Source organism: Mastacembelus armatus, chromosome 9 (genome assembly GCF_900324485.2).
Source record: "Mastacembelus armatus chromosome 9, fMasArm1.2, whole genome shotgun sequence".
NCBI classification, from domain to species: Eukaryota; Metazoa; Chordata; class Actinopteri; order Synbranchiformes; family Mastacembelidae; genus Mastacembelus; species Mastacembelus armatus.
Window position 1 is genome coordinate 10,860,880 of NC_046641.1, and position 16,383 is coordinate 10,877,262.

Here is a 16,383-nt window from a genome sequence, read left to right on the forward strand (position 1 = left end):
CTCTCTGACAACACAACAGGAAACCAGGTCTTATAGACATTCAGTATAATTAGATCTTTTAAATACACTGAAATGGGAATGAAGAGGCACTACTGAAAAAATGCCACTGCTGACTGACAAAGAGGCATGTGAAGTAGCAAATATAGCAAATAACCAGACAAACACTGAGGCACAAACAAGATCAAGTTGCAAAATGATCAGAAAATACAATGTGATTTGTATTACTGGCTCTGAATGTTTATCAGACCCTTAGGGTTGTTTATATCTTGTGTATAAGATACTGTATTTTTGAATTTGATTTAAGCATATAACATACAATCACATGAACATAAAACTGATGTATCATCACTTTTTAAGTTTGATGGTAAACTGTTACTTACAGCCAGTATTTATGCGGCAACATTAGAATTAAATTGAAACGTTTCTGTCCACCTGCCAAATGTGAGTTCAATTTCTATTCTCTTTTAGCTCTGTTTTTGGTCTCTTCCAACATCTTATGGGAATAACTGGTGTTCACCTGCTATTCAATTCAGTTCAATTCAATTAAATTTTATTTGTATAGTGCCAAATCACAATACAAATCATCTCAAGGCAATTTACAAAAAAACCCAACAAATCCCTTATGAGCAAGCACTTGGCGACAGTGGAGAGGAAAAACTCCCTTTAATGGAAGAAAGAACCTCCAGCAGAACCAGGCTCAGTTTGGGTGAACATCTGCCTCGACCGGTTGGGGTGAGTGGATAGAGGAGAGAGAAAAGTACAGCAACAATAAACAACAAATAGACACTGCAGGTTGGTGGGGCCAGTAACTGCACATCAGCAATATACAGATCCAGGACCAGGGACACCTGCAGAAGGTACAGGGAGAGAAGACAGAGAGAGAGGGAGAGAGCGGGGTTAGGGTAGGGGAGCTCAGTGCACCGATGGTGCTCGGGAAGTCTAGGCCCATAGCAGCATAACTAAGGGATGGTTACCTGAAGCCAGCCCCAACTATACGCTTTGTCAAAAAGGAAAGTTTTAAGTCTAGCCTTAAAAGTACAGTGAGTATCTGCCTCTTGAACCCAGACTGGGAGCTGGTTCCACAGGAGAGGAGCTTGATAGCTAAAGGCTCTGCCTCCCATTCTACTTTTGGAAACTCTGGGAAACTCTGCTTTCTGCATCATTTTGAGACAGGATGTTAAATTTTGGCAATGTTGCGCAAGTGAAAAAAGGCAGTTCTAGAGATTTGTTTTATGTGTGAGTTAAAGGACATGTCCTGGTCAAAAATAAATCCAAGGTTTTCTAGAGGTTGAGTCATGGCAACTGGACTTTCAGTTGCCATCTTGAAAGAACTGAAAGTCCAGTTGCCATGACTCAACCTCTAGATAACTTTCCCTGGACAACTGAGAATCTACAAACTAACTCCAAGGTTTTTCACAGTAGTGCTGGAGGCCAGGGCTATGCCATCTAAAGTAGCTATAATTTTAGAAAAGCTATTTCTGCGGTTTTTAGGTCCAAATACAATAACTTCTGTTTCCTCTGAATTTAAAAGTAGAAAGTTACTGGTCATCCAGGCCTTTATGTCAGTTAGACACGCCTGAAGTCTGGTTAACTGGTTTGTGTTAACAGGTTTCATAGATAGATACAGCTGAGTGTCATCTGCATATCAGTGGTAATTAATAGAGTGCTTCCTAATAACATTGCCTAAAGGAAGCATGTACAAGGTGAACAGAATCGGTCCTAGCACAGAACCTTGTGGAACTCCATAACTAACTTTTGTGTGTGTGGAAGGTTCATCATGAACGTGAAAGAACTGCAGTCTTGTCTGGAGAGCTTTTTTATATGTTAATAGACTGTTTTTCCAGGCTAGATAAAATTCCCTCTAAATTTGTGGAACTCCACTTCCTTTCCAGCCTTCGTGATGCCTGCTTTAAGGTACGAATATGTAAACTGTACCATGGAGCTAATCTCCTCTGAATCACTAACTTCTTTTTCAGAGGGGCCACAGTATCAAGCATTTCACACAGTGAGGCTACAGCAATGTCAACAGTATGATCAATTTGGTAGGGAGTAGGATTGGTGGAGTTTTGGTGTGTTGGACTAAAGCTAGTCTGTTGCTAATCTGTAGACGAACTATACAGCACAACACGTTTGCAATAGGAAGCTAGTCACTAACCTTATCTATCTGCAATATGGTGCTGAGAAAGGAGTGTACAGTGAGTTGTTTTTATTATTTTACTGTTTTCATTGGAATGAGGTGCCGCTGCCAAAAACAACACTATGTGAGCAATGAGAATGACTCAAAACTGCAAACAATGATCTAAAACTTTTTTAACTGAACTCTGAAACCTGTTGGTTTAGTTAGGACATAAATCTGAAGTTTCATCGCAAAAGTTGTAATAGACAAACCTTTCACAACCTCTAGTATTTTCATATTATAACTTGCTTTTAGAAAATATTGATGATAGCTTTTTGAAATCGTGGTTGTGCCATTTCTTTTAAATTGGCCTTTTCCCAAGACACCACTAAACACTGACAGATTTGGGAAATTATGTTGACTGCAACTCACATGTAGTGAGTGGGTGCTGGTATCAACATTTTTCAGAGTGATATCTAGGACTATGCATTGACGAATGAATTAAACTTTGCTTACTGTAATGACCTGGAAAGACACTAATCTGAAATCTATTTTGAAATTAGAGCATTTGGAGTAGTTTGGGGGCAGCATAGTGGCTGAATGGTTGCACTGTTGCCTCACAGCAAGTAGGTTGTGGGTTTGCAACCCGGCCTCTCTGTGTGGAGTTTGCATGTCTGGTTTTCTCCAGGTACTCTGGTTTCCTCCCACAGTCCAAAAACATGTATGTCAGGTTGATTGGTGACTCTAAATTGCCCATAGGAGTGAGTGTGAGTGTGTGAGGTTGTTTGTCTCTATGTGGCCCTGTGATGGACTGGTGACCTGTCCAGGGTGTACCCCTGCCTTTCACCCAAAGAGAGCTGGGATAGGCTCCAGCAGATCCCTGTTGCCCTAAAAAGGAATAAGTGGGTATAGAAAATGGATGGATGGATGGATGGATGGAGTAGTTTGTCCTGGCTTTATTAAATTGGTTACACTTTTATTTAGATTTTTTATTTCAGTTACTTAATGTAACTGACATGGTCATGCAACAAAATACGCAGAAATACTAACAGCAGATTGACCATGAGAGGTAGTGTTTAAACATTTTGTGTACTGTTTTATCTTAGTTTCATAATGGTGATTATGATCATTAGGCTGAAGTAGTCTGACAACTTGGACAACCCATAATATCAGAAAGCATGCACCACCCAAAAACAAGGGTGGATAGCGCTGTAGTGGGGTAGACCGGTTTTATGCTACAACCAATTATAGATTATAGCTTCACCAAGCCAACTCATCCACTCCCGCAGCCACAGCTTCTGTGTATCATTAGACTGTGAAATGGAAAACCACACCCACGAATGTCATGCCAGGACAATCCACCCTTCCTACCCATGTGGGTTTCTGATGTGGGGGTGAAATTGGAACTTACAGTAATGATTGACTTCCAAACAGTAAGCCATTAGCTCATCATCAGATAAGAACTAGGGGAAGCTGTAAACTGAGAAGAGCAGCAAAGGCAGATGTGGAAGCATAGCACTGTCCCACCAGTGGATGCCAGTGGTGACATATTCTTCTCCAAAGTGGGCATTGGAGGTGAGGAGAAATACATTACTGCTGTCTGGCAAGGTTAAACAGGTCAGCTTTGAATCTCAATACACCATCCTCAACTCCAAGATTAATTATTTTATCTGACTTTTTGCCATTTAAATTAGTGAAGAACAGGACCTGAATACAAGGTTAAATGGATGCTGACTGTTTTGGAAAGTCCATTACACAATGGCAATTAGAAGGTCTGTCCTGACCTCTCCTCAAACACACCCACACACGACTTGCATATCCCCAGTAACATAATTTAGAAGGCATGGGTAGGCAATGTGACTTAAGTGCATTAAATTAGAGTAAAATAAACATGATCAGACTCTGCCATCTGCACTGGGATGGCATGGTTGCCTAGCACTGGGCACTGTTTTGATTGTCTGACGTTGATGTGCTGACGTTGGAGTGTGTGCGTTAGTGTTGGTTTGTGCCTATGTGTGTATGTGGCCATATGTGCAGATGGCACCATTGAAATGATGATGGATTCATTTTCCAGACAGTCTTCCAAATAAAGTCAATCTTGTCTAAAATTGGCATCAGAGTGTGTGTCTGTGTTTTTTTTTTTTTTAATATGTATAGGTTTAGTTTATGTTTAGCTTTGGTGGATATTTGTTAAGATAATACAATCAGATATTTACTTAACACAAAATCTTTCTTTTAGAAAAGGAAATATCGTAGCGATATATATTTCATACATACTTGACATTCTTTGTATTGTATATTTAACTCAGGAATAGAATGCATCATTCAAAGATTTTATAGGTGCTTCATGAAACTGATCAAAAATATTGTTTGCTTTTAATTCCCAGCCACAGTTTTTCTCACACATAAACACCCTTCTCATTACTACTGGAGTGTGGGTGAGAGAGTTATTGAGTTTCAAAATAGACTCATAACAATAATAACAGCAATATCCTGGCAACCTTTATCACTGTGCTCTGTCACTGGGACTGATAATAGGGTTAATATGAAAGAGATGAATGGGTGTCTTCAGGGCACAGCCTGAATTCAAAATACATACACATCAAACATTGGCGTATGTGTGTTCTTCATTTCCCTGCATGTACATGTGTGTGTTTGTGTATATATGAGGCAAAAAAAAGAAAGAGAGAAATGAAGGCTTTATGAGTGGACCAACTTGGTATGCATCTCAGCATGTACACACACCATTCCTAATTGGCAGCACAAAAAAAGCCCAGGCACTTAAGCAGCAGAGAGGTCATACAGAGGTTATCTAGTGCACCCACGGAAAACAGATGTGAAACAAATAGCCATTTAAATCATCTTAGTGTCAAGAGGCAGTAGTTTCAGCAGGCAACAAAAGAGTGCATTTAGTATTTTTAAATATTAATGTCCAGGAAAAAAAAAATAGCATGTGACTTTAGAACAATATTTACTTTCTTTGGTTATTTTTAACATAGGTAAAACAAAAGTTAAACTGGTTGATGTTTAATGTTACTCTAACAGTATCACCACAGAAAGTGAAGGTTAATATAACACCTGCTGTGTTTCAACAGAGGGTCTTCAGTCCAGCTCTGGTGTGCAATTGTGTGTGTGTGCATGTGTGTGGTGGTGGTGTGGGTGGTTGGGGGGGAAGGCGTTGACTCAAAGTTTATTAATCAAGGCAGCATTCGTTCCAACAAGTTAAGCAAAGGTCAGTCTATGAAAGTGCAATCACAAGGACAAAGTATTTTGGAAAAACAAAATGTATCTATGTCAAACACTGAATTCATTCCAAATATTTCGGATTCAAAACTTGAAACTACAGTTCGGTTGTGTTGCACATAGCAATGTAAAGATGTATCATTTGTTTCTTTTTTATTTAGAATTAAATTATCAATATAAAGAATAAAACTTAATAATCAAACTTAATAAAACTGTGTTACAGTGATACCCCACTAACCATCTGAACCCTACACATTCCCCAGCTGTTTTGTCAATTAGCATTAATCCACATGCCACAAAATTACACACACATTACAGTTTAAAATGTGTGTGTACATACTCTATATGCACGCACATACTAATAATCTCATGGAGACAATGACCCAATGCCAGAGTGGTTTCAACTTTAACTGACTGGCACTGACTTAGTTGCAGTTCATTAATGTTTTTTTGTTGCTGAACACACAGGACACACATTTAACCTTTTCATGACTGACTCCTCTCAAAAGTGTGCATCACTGTATCAAGTGTTAGTATTCTCACACATGGGCAAAGGCTAAGAAAAAGTCAAAGCTTTGCCTGTGGGTCACTCTTAAACTGCTCTGCTTTATCTGCCTATTACAAAAAATAACCTTATTGTTTGCTTTATGTCAACTATCCTTTTATGGCTAATAATAATATTATTTGTAATTCTGAATCACTGGGGATTCATGGTAAAGATGTTTATGCTCAAATATATTCAGTTACAGTAACAAAGAACAGGAAAGGATGGAGGAAGAGGAGAAAGATTACCACTGTTTTAAAGCAGTCAAATGCTGAAATCAGGGTACTGTGTTATATACACACTTTGAGGGGATTCAGAATCTAATGGGTAAAGGATGCAGCTGGTGAATAACTTTAGTTTTCTTTTATTAACTTAGTACGTGTCATCCATCTGGCCCTCTGCCTGCCTGCCAGGACACAGTAAATGATATGTGATTAAACACAAAGTTGTAAATGGAGCAGAAGTACAAACACGGCAATCTGTTCATTTGTTCTGAGAAAGCTGACACACCTCCATGAAAATGCAGTGACCCACACACCCCTTCAATACAGCCAGTCTCTCCCACACTGCATGCCTGTGTAGATGGAGGAAAAGGAAAAGAGAGAAATGTTTGGCTATGAGAGAAAGTGAGAGAAAAGAGACGTGACATTGCCCATGTACTTGAAAAACCTTTAGAAGCTCCTCCTTTGGACGTTGACTCACCGGTGTGGAAACCATTACACACACACACACACACACACACAGATGCACACACACACTTACATACACATAAACATTTCCACGTTAAGCAAAGAAGACTATAATGACCCAGACCCTGCATGAATATACATACACATGTGATCAGTTCATGGGTGTCCTGTATTTTTCATTAGTGCAACGAGAACAACAATGACAAAGACAGCTCATGAATATCCCTCTGGATAGAATCTCAAACCCCCAGCTCCCTCCTGAGCGTCATAAGTCATGTAAACAAGACAGAGAAACAAAAGCAAAGTAGAGAGATGAGAAAAAGAAAGACGAAAAAATAGAGAGAGGGAGAGAGCGAGAGAGAGAGAGAGAGAGAGAGAGGGAGAAAGATAGAGTATGGAAAACACAACCAATGGATGTTAGGGCAGAGGTAGCCATGCTCTGCCCTGTTTCCATGGCGACCCAAATGCGCTGTCGGCGCAGTGACGCCAATTGGGAGCATTGCTCTGCGGCCGTGCTGACATGAACCACACGTGCCAATGCCCAGCTGACAGCACTAAGCATACGCCACTGTCTATTCATAGCACCTAAATGACGCCTGGGAGGGACACAAGCAGCCCAAAGTGTGGGCCAAGGAGGCCAGGTGCCCAAAACTGGGTGGGTCCTGGCCCAGATCTGGATGGCAGCCCTTGATCGGGGTGGACGGATCTATGGCAAGACTGAGGGATTAACTCATGGTAGGGCATTTGTCATCCTCTCTCTGATCTCTATCCACACTGACAAAGTGACACCTGGCCCTTCAGTCATCACAGAGAATTACACAAATCCTTGCTTTTTTGCAGAAACTGTGTGTATGTGCCTAGACAACATACCCACAAACAAAAAATCTACACAAACCTGGTACTGACTTATGCATGTCACTGCAAATAAGGAAAATAGCTAAGAACTGCTCTATTGAAAAGATGGCAAAAAGGAGAATACTACAATGATTCAAAATTTAACTGTCTACTACCATCTCTTAGAATCTTCCTTTGAAATGTATTGAAATGCAAAAGTCAAAAATATGCAACATTTTCTATTTCAGCTAATGCGCCTCTCAGAAAATGTTTAAAACATTATGAAAATGTTTAGATTTGTGGAATTTTATATAATAATCTCAGAATTAACTCAAACTTAAGTCTGACATTGTGACTCTTATTAAATCCATAAAATTATTGTTTACACAAAACAACTATATCACAAGATATGATAATCTTTATGTGCCCACCCCACTGCTGTGAATGTGGTACAGCTGGCAAGAGGGCTGGAACCACTAAGTCAGTGCCTCCTTTGTTAGCAATTGTTCAGGCTCAATTGGAACCTCTGTAACACTGCTTTGTCTGAGAGATCAGCAACAAGAATAGCAGAGGCTCTAGGGGGAAAGAGAAGCCCTTTGTGGTCAATGAGCGCCCAAAGCTGGATGTCACTGTGGTCATTCGATGGCTGTTGTCAAAGGCCATTGTGGCTCCTGAAATGCCACAGTGGAGGGACAGAGTTGCAGAGTGAAACTGATCTGAGCACCTTTTTGTGTTTGTGTAGTATAGTTGTATGTTATTTGTTAATGTGCATGTATTTGTAGGTGTACGCTTGTCCGTTTTGTGGGCACAATGTATAGGCCAACTCTGCTTACTTGCGGAAATTTAGCTGACATAGGCCTTTCACACCCCTGGGATCAGCAGTTTTCTCCTTTAGGAAAAAGACTGACAGAGAGATGGGTGGGCACCTCTATTATGCCCATATTATGCCCATGTGACCACATCAATAGTGCTATAGCAGATGCCACTGCCAAGAGAAAAGTGTTGCTCAAAACACTGAGATAAAGGTCTGGTACACCTGTGTATGGGATGACGAAGGGAGGGGACAACAAGCCGAACCAAAACACAGAACTGTGCAGAAGGGGGCCACACAAACACAGAGTCATATGACCTTCTTAATTGTAGGTCAACAGAACTTTATATGTAGAATAGACATGAGGCAGGATTTTAGCATTAATATTAGCAGTTCATCCCAGTGGTATCCATGCTATGGCTACAGCATAATGATGTTCCACCACCCGTCTCTATAGGTGTGTATGGAACTGCATGTACGTGTGATGAGTCCCATGCCTGCTGTCCACAGCCTGAAAACGGTTGCCTAGGACTTGCATGCACACTGAGATAGGAGCAAGCCTGGGCAGGTTGCTCCATTCCCTTCACGGGACAATTGCTGTTTCAGATGCTTGGCTGAGCAGGAGTTTTAAAGAATTGGTGAGAGACAGGGGGGCCTCTCATGGACCTTCAGTGGCCTGACATTTATGCTTTTGCCAAGTTCAAATCTGTCCAGAGTGAATGGGATTTTTTAAATAGAAATGCTGATGCTGAAATGTTTTTGTGATAGCCCAAATAAACAAGTCAACACTGAAAACTCAATTAGAGTGTTATTTTGTTGCCTCTTGCATCATTTTGTACATTATGTCCCATCCCCACCCCTGTTTGTTTTTAAGTGGAAGTTTAATCCATTTGATATTATCTCCCAAGACTCAGAAAAGTCATGAAAATGCAAACAACAGCAAAATTTCTGCACACTGTCTGCTCCTAAGCTGTGCTTACAAATTATGAATGATGATATATAAAGCCACTTGTGATGTTGAATGTTGTCAGTGGTTATGCCCCACAGGTAGCATGTGAGTTAGAAGAGAAGGAGAAATTCTGGAGGGAGATGGATGAGGTGATTCAGGGTATCCCTAGTGGTGAGAGAGTGGTGATTGGGGCAGACTTCAATGGACATGTTGGTGAGGGAAACAGAGGTGACGAGGAAGTGATGGGTAAGTTTTGGATGCAGGACAGGAATGCAGAAGGACAGATGGTGGTAGACTTCGCAAAAAGGATGGAAATGGCTGTAGTGAACACATTTTTACAGAAAAGGGAGGAGCATAGGGTGACATATAAGAGTGGCGGCAGAAGCACACAAGTTGATTACATCTTGTGCAGACGTTTCAACCTGAAAGAGATCAGTGACTGTAAAGTAGTGGCTGTGGAGAGTGTAGCCAGACAGCATAGGATGGTGGTGTGTAGGATGACTCTGGTGGTGAGGAAGATGAAGTGGACAAGGGCGGAGCAAAGGACCAAGTGGTGGAAGTTGAAAAAGGAAGAGTGTTGTGTGGCTTTCAGGGAGGAGCTGAAACAGGCTCTGTGAGGTCAGGAGTTTCTTCCAGATGACTGGACAGCTACAGCTAAAGTGATCAGGGAGACAGGTAGACTTGGTGTGTCATCTGGAAAGAGAACAGCAGGTAAGGAGACTTGGTGGTGGAATGAGGAAGTTCAGGAGTGTGTTAAGAGGAAAAGGTTAGCTAAGAAGAAGTGGGACACTGAGAGAACAGAAGAGAACAGACAGGAGTACAGGGAGATGCAGCGTAAGGTGAAGGTAGAGGTGAGTTTTTGACTGGGCTACTTAACAAGATCTTGGAGAGTGAGAGGATGCCTGAGGAATGGGGGAGAAGTGTACTGGTGCCCATCTTTAAGAACAAGGAGACGTGCAGAGTTGTGGAAACTACAGAGGAATAAAGCTGATGAGTCACACAATGAAGTTATGGGAAAGAGTAGTGGAGGCTAGGCTGAGGTCAGAAATGAGCATTTGTGAGCAGCAGTATGGTTTCATGCCAAGAAAGAGAACCACAGATGCAATATTTGCTTTGAGAATGCTAATGGAGAAGTACAGAAAAGGCCAGAAGGAGCTGCATTGTGTCTTTGTAGGTTTAGTAAAAAGCGTATGACAGGGTGCCGAGAGAGGAGCTGTGGTTTTGTATGAGGAAGTCTGGAGTGGCAGAGAAGTATGTTTGAGTGGTGCAGGACATGTATGAGAGCTGTAAGACAGTGGTGAGGTGTGCTGTAGGGGTGACAGAGGAGTTCAAGGTGGAGGTGGGACTGCACCAAGGATCGGCTTTGAGCCCCTTCTTGTTTGCTGTGGTGATGAACAGGCTGACAGATGAGGTTAGACAGGAATCTCTGTGGACCATGATGTTTGCAGATGACATTGTCATCTATAGTGAGAGCAGGGAGCAGGTGGAGGAAAATCTAGAGAGGTGGAGGTTTGCTCTGGAAAGGAGAGGAATGAAGGTTAGCCGCAGTAAAACAGAGTACATGTGTGTAAATGAGAGGGACTCAAGTAGAACGGTGAGGTTACAGGGAGTAGAGGTGAAGAAGGTGGAGGATTGTAAGTACCTAGGGTCAACAGTCCAGAACAACGGAGAGCGTGGAAAAGAAGTGAAGAGACGTGTGCAACCAGGTTGGAACGGGTGGAGGAAAGTGTCAGGTGTGATGTGTGACAAAAGAGTGTCAGCAAGAATGAAAGGAAAGTTGGACAAGACAGTGGTGAGACCAGCAATGTTGTCTGGTTTAGAGACAGTGGCACTGAGAAAAAGACAGGAGGCAGAGCTGGAGGTAGCAGAGCTGAAGATGTTGAGGTTCTCTCTGGGAGTGACAAGGATGGATAGGATCAGGAATGAGGACATCAGAGGGACAGCTCATGGTAGATGTTTTGGAGAAAAAGCCAGGGAAGCCAGATTGAGATGGTTTGGACATGTTCAGAGGAGGGACAGTGAATACATTGGTAAAAGGATGCTGAGGTTAGAGCTGCCAGGAAGGAGGCCTAGAGGAAGACCAAAGAGGAGGTTCTTGGATGTAGTGAAGGAGGACATGAGGATAGTTGGTGTGGGTGAGGAGGACCATGTCAGCAGACTAATTTGTTCCACAGTAGACGCTGTGGTGTTTAGTGGTTCACTTTCTTTGAAATCATAAAATGTCAAGATGCACAATTAATGTAATATCTGAATAGGACGGGTAGGACTCACACACGTGACAGCTGATTGATGAACAATGGGTGTAGGCTGCATCTTTCCTGAGGGCGGTGACCTACCCACATTGTTTCAAAATTAACTGGGTGTGTAGATCTAAGGATAAAAATAAAGGTGTAAATGCTTTCTAGCTAAGAAATGCATTGTGTGATTGTGTAATGCTATGCAACCTTGTATAAATGGACAGGTCCAACAGGTGGGTATTATGAAGTCCTGACCAAGTGGGACCTGCTCAAGCAGTAGAGCCAGTTTAAGCATCAGCCTCCGTGAATACATACATTAAACTGTATTGACATGACAGTACAGTGCAGTAAGTGTCACCTTACACTGTGCATACTGTTATTGTGGATATTCTTTTAGCCATAACAAGTGTAGTTGCTAGTAATTGTACTAGCAATAACAATCAATCCTTTGTTTGGTTAATGAAATTTCAGAGCATTGTTAAAATTGGCTTTTATAGTAGCCAGAAGCCTAAAGGGGTATGTTTAAATTTCTTGTTAGTCATCTTATTGCCCCAGCCAACACATTTATTTTTTCCTAAAAATGATCAATTGCTTATAAAAGACTTTTCCAACAGTTTTCCAACTCTAATTTTGCATGTGAAATTCAAACTGTTTGCTATTCAGGATATACTGTAGGACTAGGGGAGAACCGCACATTTCGAACCAATAACACGGGCGTTCATAGAAACTAAAAAAAAACAAACAAAAAAACAAAAATAACTTTTCATCTTTGTCTCTATTACCAAAGTCCATAATGGCTGCACATTCTCCACTTGAGACACAGGAATATGAGACACACAGGAGAAGCATGAGTCTCTAAAACTCCATCACAGTCAGTCCCAGCTGGAGCATCGCTCTGTCCAGCCCCGTGGCTGACACGCTCTCTACTTTATGAATGGATGGGTGTGGCACCAGGGGACTGAGCCTGTCGTCACTGAGCTGGCGTACTGTGGGTGAAGGCTGGTCTGGAGTGAAACATAACTGGGCTCTGCCACCGCTTGGAAGAGACAACGGGAGAAGAAGGGAAGGGGAGGAGAGAGACAGAGACAGCGGCTTCAGGACAAACTTCGGGCGAGAAATTTGGTGAGATAGCGGACTTGGATTACAAACAAGGGCGCGGTACAACGAAAGGCAAAGTGACTTTTTATATTTCAAGATGTGCGTTTTATTTTTTAAATATAGTAAACAAGTAAAATAAACAGGGGCCGATAGAGATCAGATGAGATCAGACAGATGTGATGAGGATCAAATGCATGCAAGCTGATACAAACTCATTATAGGTCTGTATCGACTCGTTATTGAAAAAAAGAGAGTCTCCCAGGACGGCTGTGTAAAAACGGGCAGACAAAAGAAAGTGGGGTCCCCTCCTCCATGTGCTCCCTCCTTGTAGGTGTGACAGAAACAACAAAGCGACGGAAAAAAAAAACTCGCATCAGGACCACAGCCGAACCAGACACATCCCAGGGCACAATAGCGGGGGCCTCGCAAACAAAAGCACGTCTGCTGGGTTTTTGCAATATGCAGCAGTCTTCGTGTAATTACATTCCTCCTGGCGTCTCTCGGCTACAGCAGTCGGGCGTGTTTTTCTTCTGTCAGTTCTGGCAGATGTTCAATAAACACGCGCATTTAGAAACGGAGCCGATAATCTGAGGACGCTGGAGTCCGGGCTGCGACCGAGCGAGGGCTGAAACGTTTGAGTTACGAGTCCTCATGCAGAGGAATGCCGAGAGCTGATCGCATGTGTTTGTGCCTTGCAGTTTAATGGGGAGAGGCGAGAGACCAGAGCTGCCCAGAATAAACTGAAGGGGGGACAAAGAGCAGCGCAGAGGTGTGGACAGAAAGCGGACCTCGACGGGCGAGAGACCCGATCCTGATTCCAGAGTTGTCTTCCAAAGGTAGGAGCCCTAGGGTGGGGGGTTATTACACACAGTCGCTTACTTGTTATAAGTTGCGATGTGCGACCTAACAGTCCCCAGTGCAGACCACGTGTGTGGACAGATAGAGGGTGTATAATGGTTCAGTTAGTTTTGGGTGTGCACAGGTTTGCATCAGCTTGGGGTTGAATTAACAGACTGTTTTTTTTTTGTTGTTTTTTTTTTTTTTTTTATCAGACTAAAAAAAAATCTGTTGAGGCTTTTTAGTGCATCTGAGAGTAGGTGCACTGAGCTGTCTTTTGTCCTTCCGAACCTACAAACACACAACTTTGTGTGTTTATTTTTCAGACTAGACAAAAGATGCACAAGTTTGATAAAAGTCATGGCTCCCCTGGCTCAAAGCCACAGTTCATTTATTTATTTAGTTATTTAACAATTAAAAATTGGTAGACTCACAAAATGATTTCTGAGAGCTATCACGCCATGATTGCAGATTGACAATAAATTTCATGTTTTAGAAAAAATGGCAGTACATATTACTTGTCATAGACTTCCTTAACCTGAATACAATAAAGCTAAGCATTGTTCTGCCTATATGTAGTCATTATGCAGTCAATGAAGGGAAAATGTTAAATTGCAAGAATCTTATTATTATCTCAAACTCCCTCACTCTATGTCTCTAAACAGCTGCATTATATCTTTCTTTGGCTATGTCAGCTTTATTCTGCTCTAATCAGCTTCTCTTTGGTGATACACTAACCCATCACAAGTCAGTCTCTGATTTAGAAAGGTCTAATATGCTTTGCTTGCTCAAATACAGAATTAGATATCTCCACCACTCATTGCCTTCAGAACAAAACCACTGCAGTTACTGTATGTGCCATAGCACATAAAGACCAAGAGCTTGGAAGGAAGCTTGGTATTTGACAACCGCCGAAACATCACCCAGTTATCAGCCACAGCAACACTGCCCATAAGAGCCAAACATTTCCTGAGTTTTGGTTTCCTTTTGTTAAAAGTTCCTACTCTGTGAGCAGAAAACAGATAGTGTGTGTGTGTGTTTGCGCTGGAGGGAAGGGAGAGGGGGCAATGGTCTGATACAGTTGACATCAGTTCCTCCTCTCTATCCCACTCCTCTGTGTTTTTCTATCAGCTGTGGAATTTGATCCATTCTGCCTTTGGGGTGAGGCCTTACTCAGAGGTTGTCTCCAGTAGAGACTGGGAGTGTGTATGTGGTTAAACGGGGCTTTCCAGTCGGATTTTACATCAAGCATTCCAGGCAGCTGGATGGCCAACACATGAGCCAAGTCTACACAGCTGGGAGACATATAAGAAGTTCTGCCTTTGTGTCAGTTGAGCAATATTACATACACACATGCGGCTATATGAACGCACATACTGCCAACACACACACACACACACACACACACACACACACACACACACACACACACACATAGGCTAGTATGCTGTTTAACCAGAACCTCCTCTCACAGCCACCATAATGATTGGAGGCTGTGAGATGTGTGCAGGGCAGTATAGTTCCTACTGTAAAAATGGTTTAGATGAAAAAAGGGCACAGGATATGAAGCAGGTTCCCATGCATGGGTGGTGTTCATGCATTTATGTTAGCAGCTATGTGTTGTATGCATGGATTGAGAGATGTAATTATTAAAGTTAACCACATAAGACACTCATACACATGCATGCACAAACACCTTTAGCTGCCAACACAGGCATTCACACACAGAAAAAAAACTAACCGAGGCTCACAGTCAGCATACAACAGTGTCTTCTCTTACCAGCACCACATGATGTTTGTCCTCTGAAGTTAGTTTTGGAGAGGGAGAAAACACTGTGGGGGGAGGGGCAAGGGGGAAACAGAGAGAGAAAGAGAGAGGAAGCAAGGAATTGTGCTGTGATGGCAATTGTACAGTTTGTTTCTTATTGGCTGCCTCAATGGTTGTTTTTTAAACAGGGTGTCAGTGAGCAAAGAACGAGTACGCAAGAGCAGACAGCTAGGGGAAAGTTAAGGAACATGAGCCTTGGGTGATGAGAGAAGAGAAGAGAAGAGAAGAGAAGAGAAGAGAAAAGAAGAGAAGAGAAGAGAAGAGAAGAGAAAAGAAAAGAAAAGAAAAGAAAGAAAAGAAAGAGAAAAGATGAAGAAAGGGAGGAAAAAAGAGTGCAGATCCTGAGAAGGAGGGACATGAAGGGGTTTTGGCTGAAGGGAAATTAGAGCAGAGCAGACTGGGGGAGTGAGTAATAGAGACTGAGAAACACAGCAAATCATTGAAAGTGTATGTCAGGAAATAGACTGCAAATGACTGAAAACATGATAAATTAGAGGATGAAACATTAGTTGAATGCTCTTTTCACCCCACCCCTCCTCTAAACTTGACCTGAAAAGATGGCAAACAAATGAAATAGAACAGATTAAAATAGAAACAGACAAACCCTCCAGACAAGTGGGTGAAGAAAATACTTTTCAGACCAATAAACCTTCAACTTTTTCAGACCCAATGCCACATGGGAAACTCCTTTGAACATCTATCTTAACATCCACTAATGTGGTAATCCACAGCACTATGTCACTCACACTCCCACTCTCCCTATTTTTACTCTGTGTGTGTGTGTGTGAGTGAGTTTGATTAGCTTTATAGGCCTCTGCAGCTGGTCTGAATTACAATGAGTAAACAGATGTCATTATTAGTCTGGCCCACTAAACAATAAAAGCTGTATAAACAAAAATATAAACATATGGTTATAACAGTTTTTGTGCATACACCCAATACCCTGCATGTCTGCCATGTGATTTTATGTATGTAGGTAGTATTACACACCGTTACAAGACCCAACTGCTCATGTGTGAGGGAATGATTTGTTTGTGTGTTGAGAGACTTGGATAAGAAGGTGTTGCATCTCCAGCGAGGACAGGATACGATAGAGCAAGACCAACATGGTGAGAGGAGATAAAGAGTGTCAGTTCATTTTTTAGGGAGGGTGTCTCCATTCAGTCATGGCTGCTGAGGGAAGAGTCTGACAATGGG

The 16,383-nt window shown here is 42.0% G+C and overlaps 1 protein-coding gene across 3 annotated transcripts in view; it reads left to right on the forward strand.

The window, feature by feature from the left end:
* Window positions 1–12,366: 12,366 nt before the first annotated feature.
* Window positions 12,367–16,383, forward strand: part of rhobtb4 (Rho related BTB domain containing 4) — a 41,034-nt gene continuing 37,017 nt past the window's right edge. Inside the window, exons 1-2 of one of the 3 annotated variants that reach the window (XM_026321043.2) lie at window positions 12,367–12,545; window positions 13,220–13,357. The gene's annotated coding sequence lies outside the window, so the exon portion shown is untranslated. Of the gene's footprint in view, window positions 12,546–12,627; window positions 13,358–15,212; window positions 16,296–16,383 lie in introns of those variants that run through there. The other 2 variants (XM_026321044.2, XM_026321045.1) reach the window with 2 other exon arrangements.